This window comes from Protopterus annectens, chromosome 6.part0 (assembly GCF_019279795.1).
Source record: "Protopterus annectens isolate FY-2018-M chromosome 6.part0, PAN1.0, whole genome shotgun sequence".
NCBI lineage: Eukaryota > Metazoa > Chordata > Ceratodontiformes > Protopteridae > Protopterus > Protopterus annectens.
In genome coordinates, this window is record NC_056737.1 from 1,428,405,932 (window position 1) to 1,428,422,514 (window position 16,583).

The 16,583-nt window shown below is 40.0% G+C and overlaps 1 protein-coding gene across 1 annotated transcript in view; it reads right to left on the bottom strand.

The window, feature by feature from the left end:
- The window catches only part of LOC122803987, a 1,320,195-nt gene that overhangs the window by 854,519 nt on the left and 449,093 nt on the right, over nucleotides 1-16,583 (bottom strand). The window lies entirely within an intron of this gene.

Sequence of the window (16,583 nt, forward strand, 5' to 3'; positions counted from 1 at the left end):
TTACTTTGATTGATTTTAGAAGCATTATTACACTTATATTTCCCATATGTAATTCAATATACATTCTTGTCCATTTTTCCTATTCTCTGTGTCCTCTCACTCTTATCTAAGCTATCTACAGCATACTCTATGTTAATTTGTTTGAGGTCTTTTCAAGAGGCAACAAGTTTTGATTACTTGGTCTAAATCCTCAAGATTTTTTGTACCTTCTGGTCATCTCATACAATGTTTTGTTTTTTTTAACTGAAAAACTCCACTCTGGGTGTGGGACCCACTCCGTTCAGTGTTTGCTATGCTTGGGCTTCACGCCGATCCACTACCCTTCCCCCAATTTCCACCCACCCTCACATACTCTAAACTTATGCTTCTCTTTGTTCCACCTCCACCACTTCCCCCACCACTTGCCAGTACAGCCCAATCTTTCTATTAAATATCCCCACCTACACCTCATGTCCATCATGAGAACAGCACTTCTTTTCTATTCTGCTACCCCTCACTGTATATATTTATATTCTACCCCACAGAGCTTTTACATTTGCACACATCTCTTTATCGTCCCCTATCCTTATTTCTGCTCTCTTCACTATATATTTTTTTATTTTCCATAACTCAAATCATGCTGTTTTACTCACACCTTTCATTACTCTTCCTTCTTCTTTCTAGCCTAACGTCTCCACCGGTAAAACTACTAAAAAACATACCTCAACTATTACCTCATCCTCCTGACTCAATCCCTCTACTACAAGCTTCTCTCTAGTATCCCCAACTCTAATCTCTATACCTATCTTCTTCTATCCCTACCCCAAAACATTCAACACTGACTGTTCCAACCTAAAATTGATAGCTATACCCCAAATCTCCAAAACTCTCAGACTGATTAGACATTATTTCGCTATCATACATTTATGTGGAGAAATTCATCCCAACCTAAGGCCCAACCACAGTACATAGCCAAAAAATTTTTAAAGTTATCACTTTAATCTTAGGAAAATAAGCAAGTAAATCATAGACTTTCATGCTTGGTTAACACAGTTTAACTCAGATATACTTACTACTACTGAGACCTGACTAAATCCTGAAATACAAGATACTGAAATTACACACCCTGGTTATAGCATTATCAGAGTAGACAGAGCACATAAAAAGCAGGCAGAATAGCCCTAGTCTTCCCTAATACTTTAACAGTTCCCCTTCTCCTTATTGTTTTCCTTAAACTTAATTTCACAGACTAGCATTTGCATTGTTTTAGATCTCCCTCCTGACCAAAACACTCACATTCTTGAAAATATTTCATCCTGGATTTCTGAAACAAAACAAAATTAAACTATTACCCTAGGGGATGTTAAAATCAACTGGCAGACCCTATCTTCACAACACTCAACTAACAGTATAAACATTTTTGTATTTACTCAGTTAATAAATACTCTGACCAGATATAACAAAAATAATACACAAAAATCCACCCTGGATCAGATATTAGTTTCTAACCCATCTAATTTTATATCCTCGGGTACATTCCCTGACTACTTATGTGACCACCTACCAGCCTTTGCTCATTGGACTATCACTCAACCAATAAAGCAGCTCAAGTTCAAAACTATATTTAACCTACAAACATTCAACAAAGGGTTATTCATTGACTCTAAAAAGACTTCCCTTTAATGAAGCAGATGAATATTTCAACAGGACATTTTTAAGTATTCTTAACACACTAGCTCCACAATGTACAAAAAGAATAACACATAGACATCTGCCATGGCTCACCAAATCATGTAAAAGCTTAATAAAGGATACAGGCAAAAGTTGGACAACCTGGCCAAATAATAAAAATGACATACATTTTCAGTTACTTAGGCAACTATGCAATCAGACAAAAAAGAAAATCTCCCACAATAAAAAAAAATCATACTATACCCAAATTCAAGATAACCATAAAAACAACCCCAGGAAAATATGGTTTTCTATATCATCGCTCCTCAACCCAGGAAATAAAACTGATTCCAATCCATGCCCAAAAATGCCTCCTCATCAAACTTCTACCAAATTCAATAATACTTTATAAAGTCCATAGCCATCTTAACTACAAACACAACTACTCCATCCAAACTCACTACATCTACTAATTCCCAAACACTAACCCACACATCCCACCCATTGCACACATACAACCATCCCCGTTCTAATATCCTTACACCCAACCATCCCTACTTTACCCTTCATCACATCTCTTTATCTATAATAAAAAAAAAATAACAAAATCTAAAAATGTGCTCAAACTCAACAGATAACCTCCCACCAGTATACCTAAAGCTTGCTGTAGATGTAATAGCATTTGTTGTTAGCATCTTGATTAACAGATCCATAGCTGTATCATATGTTCTTAACTTATAGAAATTGTCACATATTATCCCTGTACATAAGGAACCAACTCCAGTGATATCACAAATTGTCATCCCATTGCAATCCTGCTTCTCTAAGATTTTAGAAAAAATGTGTATACCAACAACTTCTTCACAATCTCACACACAATAATCTTCTTAGTCACACTCAACATGGCTTTAGACCTGCCCAAAGTAGCTCTACAGCCCTAAGGTATTTTACGGACACAGTCAACAAATCCCACAACTCTGACAAAGTAGTATCTGCAGTATTCCTGAATTTGTCAAAAGCTTTTGAAATGATCTCTCACTGCAGACTCCTTAAACAACTTTCCAATAACGGTCTATCTCCCCCCCTGAGTTCATTAGTTTTCTAGCTACCTAGCAGAGAGGCAGCAAGTAGTAAAATGGCAAGACTCCATCTCCCCATGTCACATCACCTCCAAAGGTGTACAACAGAGATCCATTCTTGGCTCACTATTTAATGTCTTTATCAACACCCTACATACATTCTCTTGTGAAGGCACCCACCCTAATGCAATATGCAGCTGATTCCACTATAATCTGCATAGTAAACACATTAACACACTTACAACAAATAATAAAATAAGATTTCTCATCCATTGAAACCTCTCTCCAATTCTCAATACCTACTGAACCAAAAAAAGCTCCTTCTTTTCACCCACAAACCTCATAGCTCCAACAAAACACATTTCAAGATATTTTCCACAAACAATACTGAAACTGAATTGGCTCAGTATACCAAACTACTAGGAGTCATAATTAATGATAATCACAAGTTCGACATCCACATCCAAAGCAGTGCTATAAATATTATGTCTCATGATTAATCTTCACTAAACACATATTAGCTTGTAGTTTCTTCACAAATGAGTCAAATTAAATGCTTCTAATATGTTTATGTCAAAGGAAAACTGAAACATAGATGCTTGATTATGCAAGATATATTTTCATATAAGCAGACTGCATTCTCTCTATTAGCAAACTTTAGTGTACTGACAGATAACTGAAGCCAAAGTGCTGAAAGAGTTAAGGGATTTTATGTTATGTTATCTTCTTAAGTTATGTTATGCCTGAAGAGTCTAGTTTCACAAAGTTAATAAATTGCGCTGGGTATCTGTGGAAACCAGATTACTTATCAGTATGCTTTGGTCTTCACAGGCGGGGGGATGAGTCTTTGCAAGGGTGGTGCAGTAATGCAGTGGTGCAGCAGTAGTTTTGCTGCCTCACAGCAAGAAGTTTTCTGGTTTGATTCTCAGCTAGGGTGCCTTCTGTGCAGAGTCTGCATGTCCTCCCTGCTTTCATGTGGGTTTTCCTCTGGGTGCTCCAGTTTCCTCCCATGTTACAAAGACATGTATCTGGAGCATTTCTCCCCAGGCCTCCACTGAAAATTTGCTTCATTCCAAGTCAGACTTTCCCGGTAAACAAATGGTAATAAATTAAAAAAAATGTCTGTGAGATAGTGTATACTGGTACTAAATGTTATAAGGTTGAAAGATAAATTCTTAGACCACTTGGTCTTTGTTTTAAAATACTATTTGCAAAGTGTTCATGTGAAACTCTAAGTGAGGAACACGAGGGATGAGGGACTATTAATATACACTGATTTGTTAAAAACAATGTCAAATCAAATTTCTGCATGCATGAAACTGATAAGAAAAAAAGTATATCAATGACATTTTCTTTTGCTTTATTCTCTGGGACTGATCTTGGCAGGCAGTCTCCCAGTGCTGTTTATGGAATAAACCAGCACTTTGCACATACTGAAGTGTCTTTCTTGACTGAGTTAAAATGTACAATGTCTTTGTTATTTAATTTTGTAATTTAACAGTTGGTGCTTTAAGACTCAGACTTTCAACATTGGTATTGCTGCAGGGCAACATGAAATAAATTTCAAGATCTTAGCACAGAAGGTTATTCTGTGAATTCCACACTGTTTTGTATGAAATAGTCAGACATTCAGATAATAGGAGGTTACTAGGCTATCGACTTGGAGGTCATTTCAAGCCTAGCCATTTCTTCCCACTGTAATATCATAGATACTCTAGTCAATACCCAGGAACGTATTTAGTAATGAATGCCCATGTCCAGGAGGGTAGTGGGTGCTATTCCCAGTAAGAATTTATGGTGCCCCATCCACTCTTTCAGGTTTATTTTGAACAGTGCCATAGAAGTGCTCTGCTTTGCATGTACTGGTAGCTTGCTCCAAAGATGTGTCACTCACTGGGAAACAAATTTGTCCCTCCAGAATGTCGTGTTCCAGTCGCAGACCATATTTTTGTCCCTGGAATGGGTAGCTCTGGTTCAGTTTGATTTAAGGATGTGCAGCAAATTCATTAGGTTTGGGTCAAAGATTGCTCTGTAAGGCAGGCATAAGTTACCCTTAAGAAGTCTATATGATACAGAGTATAGTGACAGGGACTTTAGTTGGTCTGTGTAAGGCAAGTGGTGGAGTCCCTTTATCTTCTTTGTTAGAAACCTCTGAGGTCTCTGTAATTGCTGCAGGTGCTTTGTATGGTTCATGCCAAAAGGGGCATTATGCTAAATTATGGGTCTGATCAGTGATGAGTATAGAGGGGTTATAAACTCCTTTGCTCTAGAGCTGATGCCTTTACTAATCAAGTTTGCTATGTTAAAACCCTTCCTTACTATATTAGACACGCGGTGGTCAAAATGTAGGTTACAGTCAACTTGAGATCTCAGGTGCCTTACCACTGTGTGGATACTTAGGGTATTGTTGTTAATTTGATAGTGTGAAGGGACATTGTTTTTCCCAATGGGAATTATGCATTTCTTGGCATTCAGTTTGAGACGTTGACTATGTCACCAGTCATTGATCTATGAAAGAACCTCCTGAAGTATACTAACATAATTTGGGGATTCAATACATGCACCTAGTTTGTAGTCATCTGCAAACATGGTCAGCCATAGCCCCATAGTTTTGGTTTGAGCATATGAGACGTATATACAAAACAGTAGGAGGCCAAGCATTGACCTTTGTGACACTCACTGGTGACTGGTCTGCTGGTTGAGGTGGAGTGACCAACTCTGATAGTGTGTCTGGTTTGTGAACCACTTTACTACCCATCTTACAACAGAGGGGTTTACATACAGTTTGCTAAGTTTATCGGTAATGCACAAATGAGGAATTGTGTCAAAGGGCTTTGCCAAGTCGAGGTATGTTGTGTGCACAGATTTGCCCTCAACAATGGCCTAGTCACATGTTAAAAAAAATACACCAAGTTTAACAGGATCTGCCCTTGACAATGCAGAATTGGGTTGGATCCAGGATTTGTTGGTCACCTATGTCGTTATTGATGAGGCCCATGATGATACATTCCATGGCTTATAGATGAGACTAGTCAGACTTATGGGTCTATAATTACCCGGGTCAGTTGCCAAGCCTCCTTTGCGGAGGGAAATAAATGTTATTTTTCTCCATTCCATAGGAACAAAACCTGTGTTAGGCTATGATTGAACACGGTACTTAATGGTGATGCTAGTTCATGTTTTACTATGTGCCTTGGGTACTGTGGGAGCTGTGTTAGTTGTAGCCAAGTTATGTTTTGGAGGTCTCTGGTGTTTTGTTAAGTTTTTTGAGAGGACCTCAGCATATGTTGATGTATGTTTCTGATGCATACTATGTGCACAAGTGTTGGTACTATGTGCTTGACTAATGGTTCTTGTATTGACAACCTGTTCATAGCTACTGTTTTGAGTGTGAGAGAGCAGGGGTTCAAGATTTTTGGTGTAGATACATCTCTCACTGTACTAGAGTTATTAGCAGAGGGTTGTCACTGTACATGAGGTAGTTGCTACACTGACTCAGGAGGTCAAGGTCAACAAGGTTGGCAGGAGAAACAAGGGTGGTCCAACTGTCCATAATGCTAAGTTTGAAGACTGTTATTACACTGGGGATGCTTTCACAGCTTCAGTAGTAATGCTTCTTTGACCCAAAATGTGCTAAAAATGAGGACTACACTAATGGGATACATGTCGAAATTATCAGTTTGGCTGATCCTGTGCTTCAGGACCCTGCTTGTGCTCTTAAGCATTTTTGAGAGCTGCACTTTGCACAGTATTGCTCAGGTTAAGGTAATTCTTCGGAACTTGGCTCACTCCTTTAAGGGTAGGGATGAGGAATTCCTTCTTTATGTGGGCAGGCGTATGCTATGGACGATGTTGCCTTCTTCTGGTGATGTTGTTGGTACTAAGGTATTTTGCAGGAAGTTAACTCTTATTTGTGTTCCTTGTATGGCATTAAGGTTTCTCCTGCTAAGTCATAGCCTATTTCCAGTGATGCCAGCTACTTTTATGGTTGCTCTCGATGCCCCTATCACTTTATTTGAGGTTTTTACAGGCTATTTCATCTTTTAAGGTTGATTATGCCCCTAGGATGGGCTTTCATACCACATTTACCATTCCCTTTCTAATGTTTAGTTATCAGTACTAGTTCAGTTGCTTAAAGAGTGGTTTGTAATGGCTTTTCCCATCTTGACTTTTTATGCATTGCCCTTAAATTCCTCTGGAAGAAGGGTGACCACAGGGTCTAATCCAATTGGCAACCAATTTCCTTGTGTAACACTGATTAGAAGTTGTTTTGTAAATTGTGCCTCTAGTTTAAGATGCATTTTCTTTTGGATCCCAGGGGCAGTGGTATCAAAGGCAGGCCTAGGCAGGATTTGTTGCTTTTGCTGGTCTGTTACTTCTTATGTTCACTGTACACATTCAGCTTTGCTGTTTTTTGTGACCTTACTAAGATATTTGATAATGTCAGCCATGGGGCCCTGTTGGCTAATTTGAAATTCTTTGGGTCTGTCCCTCTTTTTCTTCAGTACATTTTTTTCTATCTAATCTGCTTCAGTTATTGTTTCTGTAGTGAATGGATGGTTACGTGCAGAGGTTGCTATGGAGAATGCTGTATTTCAGAGCTGTCTTTGAGCAGTTACCTCTTCACCTTGGTAGTGGGTGCAGTGTTTTTAAGGGGTGTGCCTACTTTTCTTTGGCTCCTTTTTCTTTTTCCTGATCTCGTGTTTCCTAGCCTTGTTTTCTGTCTTATGCAGATGATGTCACAGTGCTTGCTGAGTCTTCTGCTGTTTTGCTGACTTATATGCAGTATTTTTCTTTTCTTTTTCATTGGTGGGTTTCACCCTTAATCTTGTTAAATCTGGTGGTTTTGGTGTAGTCTCTAGTGTTGGGAAAGTTTCTTTTTCTTCTGCAGGCCTCCCCATTTTGGGTGTGCCTTTTGGTACTCCTTACATGCTTGAGTCTTGTGAGCATATTCTTGATAAGGCTTCCCAGTGATTGCTTTTTTGGCATTCCTTTCCACTGTCTTTTCATAAGGATGTTTATTTGTTAAATGGTGCTTTGTTGGGTACTTTGGGGTATGTTTTTTTCTCTATATTTATTCTCTCTTCTAGGTTTACACATTTTTTTGTGTGATGTTTTTCATTTCTTTTGGGGAACTTTTTATATGCCTGTGTGGAGGGGTATTTTGTACTCGCTTACTGCTTCAGGTGGTGTTGGGCAGCTCTACACTATTCTTTTTCTGTATACTTTATTTTTTTTTCCTGTTTTTTGACATTTGCAAGCTGCTGATCTTTCTTTGCTTTGCCACTTGCTCCCTGCTTTGTCTGGCCAGAGGGGACTTCTGGGGATTTGCAGGAAGTCCAGTCTTTGTTGCTTGAATGGCATGTGACCTTGGGTGTCCTTTCTTCTTCTAGCCAAGAGTGGTATACTTCCCTTTTGACCTGTTTCTATGCCATTAATGGGTATCAGGATTATTCCCATGGGACGGTGCAGAGGTTGAGTCAGTGTAGGTGGTATTATGCCTCTTTGCCCCAATTTATTGATTTTTTTTGTGGTTTTGTTCACTTAATAAGTTGCCATTGAGGTCTTCCTATGTTTTTCATTTGGAGGGGGCCCAGTCATGTCCATATGCTGGATGTGGGACATGTTTTCCTCCATTGTAATAGGTTGTCTGGCTTTTAGGAGGATGTTCAATGAAGTTATTCAGTGCCCCATCTGTTTCCCATTATACTTGATAAATGTTTGTATGGAGATTATGGTTGCACCTGGATGCCAGCATTTGCTCATAGGGTCATAGGTTCATAGATAGGTACTAGGTTATTGGCCCTGGGGCCTGTACAAGCCCAGCCAAAAAGGTACCCTGGCTTTTGCCACCCAAGAAAATTATTTTCCTGTGCCACTGTCGAGCAGAGCCACAGAGGTGATCCCCAGGGTGAATTTCCTATTTCCCATCCAATCATCAATATTTTTCTTGAAGACTTCTAATGAGGATCTTTGTTTGATATAGATAGGTAGTTTATTTCAGAGTATGGGAAGTCTCTGGGACAGGAATCTATCCCTCCGGCATGTTCTGTTTATTGTAGTGACAAGGTTTAGGTCCCTAGAGCGTGTAGCTTGGAGTTATTGGGATTTCTTTAAGTGGAGCATGTCCAACAGCTCTGGGTTAGACATAACTTTGTTTGTTAGGCAGAGATCACCTCTGAGTAGGCAATATGTGATGGAGTAAAGCTGGAGTTTTTGAGACGGTCTGCGTAGGGCATCTGTTTGAGGCCTGTAATCCTCTTTGTGAGGTATTTCTGTTGCCTTTCCAGTTGTTGTAGATGTCTTGTGAGGTACATACCAAAAGGGGCGTTGTACTCTATAATGGGTCTAATAAGTGATGAGTAGAGGGGAACAACTACCTCTTTTTTTCTGGATGAGAAACCTTTTGTGATGAGGTGTGCCACGTAGAAGGATTTCTTGACTACTGTGGCGATGTGATTATCAAAGGAGAGACTACTGTCCACCTGGGTCCCTAGGTCTCTTATCACACTTTTGAGGTTAAGTATATTACCACCTATGTTGTAGTTCATGGGTACAGAGTTTTTACCAAAGGGGATAACAATGCACTTTTTGGCATTGAGCTTGAGGCCATGGCTTTGACACCAGGCATCCATCTCAGTGAGGCCCTTTTGTAGGATGTCCACATCATTAGGCGTTTTGATTATGGCTCCTAGTTTGCAGTCATCTGTGAACTTCATTGGCCAAAGACCTACTGTGTTAGCCTGTACTTCAGAAAAGTAGATACCAAACAGGAGAGGACCCAGGACTGAACCCTGTGGTACTCCACTTGTCACTGATCTGAAGTCAGATTTGAAGTCTGCTACTTTCACAGTGTGGGTTCTGTCATTGAGCCACTTGGCAACCCATCTTGTGACATATGGATTTATACCTAGTTTATTGAATTTATCTTTAATTCCAGAGTGGGGGATGGTGTTGAAAACCTTGGCAAGTTCTAGATAGGCTGTGTGAACCACCTTACCCTTGTCTACGGCTTTGGTGACTGCTTCAAAGAAGTTTATAAGGTTTAGGAGACATGATGTGCCTTTTACAAACCTGAACTGGGTGGGATCCAGAGTTTGGAGATTACCAATGTCTTTGCTTATAAGTTCTGTGATGATACGTTACATGGCCTTGCAGACCAGGCTCATTAGGCTAATGGGGCGGTAGTTCCCGAGGTCCGTGGTAGCTGGTAGCTCCCCCCTTGTGGAGTGGGATAACCATTGCTGTGCACCATTCAGCAGGCACAAAGCCTGAGGTGAGGCTATGATTGTACATGGTACTTAGGTGGGGTGCCAGTTCATTCTGTAGTTCATGTAGAACACAGCCTGGGATGTTGTCTGGTCCCATGGATACTGTGTTCTTGGCTTTGGAGAGTGTGGTTTTTACCAGTGCAGCTGTGATTACAGGAACTTTGCATTCTTCCGGTATAGAGATTGGCTCTTTAGGTGGTGAGAGGGGGGTAAAGTTAGCACTAAACCTATCCTCCAGGATGTTGTCAATATCAGTTGGGTCTGTATATTTAATGCCATTGAGCTGTAACTCAGAGCAGATCTGAGTGTTGCCATTAAGATTCTTGACATAGCTACAGAATGCTTTGTGGTTGTCTTTAGAATCAGTGGTGATTTTGTTTTTGTAACTAGCTTTGGAGGATTTTATCAGGGATCGCAGCTTCTTACTGAGGCTGACCAGGGAGCTCCTCCACTCGTGGGATTTTACTCTCTTTTGCAAGAGTTTCTTCCTTCTGTTCTACAGTTTGTTTATGGCAGGGGACCACCAGATTGGCTTCCTTTTTTTGGAGGATAGCGTCTTTGTTCTGTTTGGGATAGCACGATCCATGCACTCATGTAAGTGCTTATAAAGTGCAATTGTGTAGGATTCAGTAGTTGTAACTGTATTGTCCATCTGCATGGGTGTCATGAAGTTCACCACTTCTGTCTTAAGAAGCATGAAGTTAGCTTTGGAGAAATTTTTTTACGATGATTTCCTTAATGGGGAGGGGTGGAGGCAGGATGTGGATATCTAGGGTAATTAGCTTATGGTCTGATCGGACCAATGAGGCGTTGACTTCAGGTGTGGAACAGTGGTCACTCATATTGGTAATGACTAGATCTAGGATATTGTTGCCCCTGGTGGGGGTGTGGATAAGTTGATCTAGGACATTGGAGTTTATGAATTCCAGAAAGTGTTGAGTGAAGCAGTTGGTACATGAGTAGTTAATTGTGGGGTAGTTGAAATCGCCCATTATTAGGGTGTTTGGTTGAACCCTAATATTTTCCAGTACATCAAGAAAAGAGGAGTGGGAATCCTGTGGCATGGTGGGTGATCTGTAGTAAGCTACAATTTGGATTGCAGTTTTGCCCAGAGTTAGTTACACTTGGATAACCTAGGCTTCATTATGCTGAGCAACTAGCCTGGAGGTGTGGATATCCTTAATGAATATAGACACACCTCCGCCTTTGGTGTTCCGGTCCAGGTTACATGGCCAAAAAGTGTTGTATGAGTTATAGCCTGGCAGTGCAGGGTTGCTCTCTGGATCCTTGAACCAGGTCTCAGTCACTGCACAGATATCGATGTTCTCCATTTTAAGGAGTGCCTCGAGTGAGTTCATTTTGAAATTTAGACTTCTAGCATTGAGTGGCATCACCATCAGTTTTTGCTTGCCTGTTAATGTTACGGTGGTGAATTTGTCATTTGAACCTTGCCTAAAAAAGGCACTATAGGGGCAGCAAGAACCTTAACCAGTATCCAGAATCCCAGGGGTGGCAGGTGCAGGCCGTTTCTGCAAAGCATTGTGGTCTGTCGACCATGTCATCCCAGGCAGACAGATACTGGATCCCTTTAGAATGGCACCAGAAGATTAGCTAATTGTTGAAGTCAATCATTTTGTCCTTGTACTGCAGCATCATTCTGGGTGATGGCAGAATGCTACTCAGGGCTAGGGTCATACCTGCCTGGGCTACAAGATCGAAGAGCTCTTCCATGTCTCTTTTCATGTAGTCCAGGGAAGTACATCTCAGGTCATTCACACCAACAAGGACAATGACAGAGTCATATTTGTACTTGTTGTGGAGTGACATGAGTGCGTGGGTTATGTGGCGGATCCTGGCACCCGACAGGCAGCTGACAGTAACCTTCTCCTTGTTTAGCCTGGTGAGTGGGACATCAGTGTACCTGACTATAGAGTCACCTATGACTGGTGTGTTTGGTACGTTGTTTTGCCTTATAGGCTGTGGTTGAGTAGCATACTGAGTCTGGGGGCTATGTGTCATTTGGGTTGTGTTGGGGGGTGGAGGTTGCTTGCATTTCTGCTTTGGATGTCTCTGTTGCTTCAGCATATTATTATTGAGAGCCTCCATGAATATTTTTGTGTTTCTATGTGTGGATTTTGGTGGTGTAGATTTAGTGAGACTATGTGATGAGTGTGTTGTGGTGCAAGTGTTTACCTTCTCCTCTTGAGTGTCAAGTTCAGTCTTGATTGGAGAGAGCTTTACCTCCAGTTTGGCTAGATAAGTGCATCTCTCACAGGTTGTAGTGTTGGGTGGTAGGAGTAGAGGGTTGTCTGTGTACATGAGGCAATTTCTACATTGCCCCAAGATGCCCAGATTCATCAGATAGACAAGAGAGAACACTGGGAGCTGACCTTTGTACATGCCTGAATAAAAAAAAAATCTATTTTCCTCTAGATAAGTGAGGAAAGTGAGTACAAGAGCTGTTTTTCTCTAAGCAAGTGAGGAACGTAAGTACCAAAACTGTTTTCCTCTAGGTAATGAGGAAGGTTGAGTGATGTAGTAATTAGTAGGATATTTAGTGCTTACAAATTCTGAACAAGTGCTGATCACGAATAAGCAAATTCAAGTGCTAAAAGTAAGAATCTATATCTGGACTAAATTAGTTACAGGAAAGGGGGGAAACAAGTGCAAATGTGGGCTTTTAAATCAGAAAGTTGAGAGAGATGAAAAAACTGCCCAAACGGCCAATATCTACAATTTCTGGGCCAGAACTACTCCTTATGTGGTAGATAGGTTACCTAGTGCTTACCACTCCCACTGATAAGCTAGAAGGCTTCCCTCCAACACAGAAAGCTTGGGGGTGGCTCAGAAGCTTACATACAGTCCTGGATACAGCAAATCTGAATCTGCACTACACTAGTTACAGGAAAGGTGTATATATATATATATATATATATATATATATATATATATATATATATATATATTTATTAAAAATCTTCGTGTTTTTATTACTTGGTCGTTGGATTATCCTTTGTTGGAAGTGAACTTTGACTGAAACTAGCACCTTGTCTGCTTCTCTTGGTTTGGGAAAGTTTTTAAATACTACAAAGGCTTTTTGATTCTTGTTTATATATATATATATATATATATATATATATATATATATATATATATATATACATACACAAAAAAGTAGCTAAAACAGCAGTCAGAACAATTCAAATGCAGTGCAAGCTAGCACACTTGAGTATGTAGCAATGTTAGACCAAACAGTTTAAAAAATGCAATTAAATTAAAAATGACTAAAAACAATGCAGAAGGAGTCTATTAGGTAGAATGAGGTAAAGAGATGGGACTGGGGGGAGTGTCCCAGATCAAATCTACAGTGGGGGCGGGCAACTACAAAAACCTCCAAATGTAAACAACAACACAGGAATAGGGAGGGTGGGTATGAGAAACCCAACACCTTCAGCAGAGATCTGAAAAACTATACAGTGAAGCAAAAATAACAGTGCACAACTCTGAAGTCAGCCAGCAAAGATATAAAATTAGTCAAACAACAATTACCAGTACACAACTCTGAAGTGCCAGAAAAATATACTCAGCTATGTATATCTCCAGATAGTTTGAAGAGCACTCTTTCAGGACACAGGAAGGCTGCTTGGGCAGATTACCTCTTTGTATCTGCTCTGAGACTTTGGGTTGCCTGTTGCAGTGAGGTCCCTGCTGGAAAGGTTCTTTCTCTGCTTTCTTTGCTTGCTCAGTTCAGGATGGGGTTGTGGCACAAGGAGTGGAGGGGTTGACCTTGCCTAGCTTACTTGTTTTACTTGCCAACACTTTTTTGTTCTTGCTTTACAGGAGGTATTTCATTTTTGAGAGAGTTTTTTTTTATGTCAGTGCTTTTCTTGTTTAAGTGTTTCTATCTACAGTTTTGCTTGTCAGGACTGTATTTTATAGCTACTGCACTCCTTTTTATGGACTTCCACAGTATTTTTTTACTCCTGCAACCATTTCCTTTTTGCTGGTTTGCTGTATACAGGATTACAGGACTTTATGCATTTGATATGGTCTTTTTTCTTGTTTTTGTCCATTTCTTTTCTTTGGGTTTGTGTCTGGATATTTGCAAGATTTCGTACATGGTAGTTTTGTTTTAGTTATGTAGTACTGTTTGCGGTTTTCTTTCTTTATTATGTTGTTTTTCCTTTGTTAGGGATTTTTCTTGTTAGGGCTTCCTTCTGCTTCCTTTCAGTTAAGTAGGGCTTTGCCTGGTTTTATTTTGATTACGCTTCATCCTTTTTCTTTGGCTGAAGGTGTTGCTTTATGTCAGGGTTTTTTAGTCCTAGATGGTTGTTGTTTCCTTTCACTGTTTGTGCTTTGTTGTCTCTTGCTGTTTTCCCTTTCTTTTTATTGGTTGTTATGACTACAAGCCCTAGACCAAACACCCTTAACCAGACAGCTTACAATCAGCATACTCCTCTCAATACAGCACAGAAGGGCCCTTTCTAATCAAAGATGGCCTGGAAAATGTGCTCAGAGCAAACAGCCACTACAAACAAACAGGCATATATGCAGCATACCTGCATCAGAACTATGCTATACCTACTGAACAAACTATTTTAGGCAGAAAATAGTAAGGAAATGTTTACCACATAGGTTCATAGGTTCATAGGTTTATACTAGGCTATCTGCCCTAAGGCATTTATAAGCCTAGCCCAAAGTTCGCCACCCCTTATATGAAAAAATACTGTGCCCATTAGTTTGTTGTGCCTCTGTCCAGCAGTGACACAGACATGATTCCCGGGGTAAACCTACGATCTCCCATTACAGCAGAAAAACAACTAAATAAATGTTTTAAACAAAAACACAAAAAAAAGAAGGAAAAGAAAAAAAAATAGCAAGAAGACTCTAAATAATGCTTTAAATGGCAAACATATCAGTTATTTAAAACACTGCATGGTGGAAAAATCAGAACAAAACAGATGCTTTACAAACAGTGAAAATTTCCAGTAACTAATTTACAAACAGTAAAAATAGCAAAAAAGGTAAAAACAATAACAGAATATGATTTAGCAGGCCCAGTAAGGCAGACTGTTGCAGTACAACAGTGCAGTTTAGCTAATAGTAATAAAAACAATAAAAAGTAGGTGGCTGACAATAAAACCTTTTTTGGAAACTCAGTAGCCTGTAGTTCTCTGGTTTCTCAGCACAGAGTTGTGGCTGGTAGCCCACCTCAGTTCAGATCAGTTTAAACATGCGGAAACCCACTCAAACATTGGGTTTAAAATACCAGAAGCTTAAAATCTAAAAAAAAAAACATTTAAAACATTTCAAAATAACCAATGAGGTGCTTACTCCAAGCACTAGGAAGTCATTGCTTTCATTTCCCAGAGAAACAAGATGGCGGCCATTTCTGCAGCAGCAGTGTTGGCTCCTGCAGCTGCTTCTATTATTACTGTTTCTACTTTGGCTTCTGATATTGTTTCAGTGTCCTTTTAACCTGTATCTTCTTTGCCTTGTTCTCAGACCTCTGTTAAAGGTTCTACTGTTGTGAAAGATGCTTTGTTTTTATATTTCTATTGCTTCAGTGTCTGCTGTTTTAGCTCCCCGTTAAAGAAGCTGGCTACTTCTACTTGTACTACAGCTTCTTTTGCCTTGTCTGTTGTTTCTAAAACTAAATCCTATGTTGCTGTGATAAAATGGCAGTTTCTGATTCTGGCACTCAAGTTGGGCAGACAAAGATTGTTTCTAAGCTTTTGGTGCATTTAAAACCTGCTTCAGTTTAGCCTTTATCATGTAAGTTTATTTGGCGTTCTTGTTCCACTTCAGTCTTTGTGTGCTATTATTCACTGGGGGAGGGATGCTTTAGCTGATGTTTATTTTCACTCAAGAGGTTGCTTCTGCTTTTGTTTCCAGTTTTTCTAAACACAATTCTCAGAAGCCTTGGTCTGACTATGTGTTTTCTGAAGTGGATAGTCATTATAAGCGTAAGACTATTTTGTATTTTCGTTCTATTTATGTTACTGAGGAACATGTTTGAGAGGTTTTGTTCTCACATTGTGCAGATGTTTTTTTCTCTGAAAAAGTCTTTTGATTCTGATGCTATTGGTGTTTGGGATGGGGCCTGGGAGGCCTGGGTGGCCTTACATGTGCTAGATACTGGAATTTCCCATTTGGCTGGTGATTGTTTATTGGCTGGTCAGAGGAGTATTTTGAGATATGCAGGACAGCCTAAATCATGCTTCCTTTGCAGTGACTTATCACATTTGGTGTCTGCATGTCCTTCTAGGAGATGTACTCATTGTGGGTTGTCTTAGCATTTTGCTAGGACTTGTCCCTAGTGGTGTCATTTTTGTTTATGTTCCCATGGGGACTCTGGTTGTCCTGCAGTGCCCCCTGCAGCCTCTATTTCAACTGATACTTGTACTGTTTTGCCTGCTACTGGCTCTGAGCTAGCTTCTAGTGTTGTGTCTGGTGATTTTTTTTTGCAACAGGGTTTGGATCCCATTCCTAACCCACCACTTCCTTCTTTACCAGCTTCAGTTCTTGTAACTCCTGCTGAGGGTTCTGAGGAGGGCACTTTGCCTATTAGCTCACCAGACCC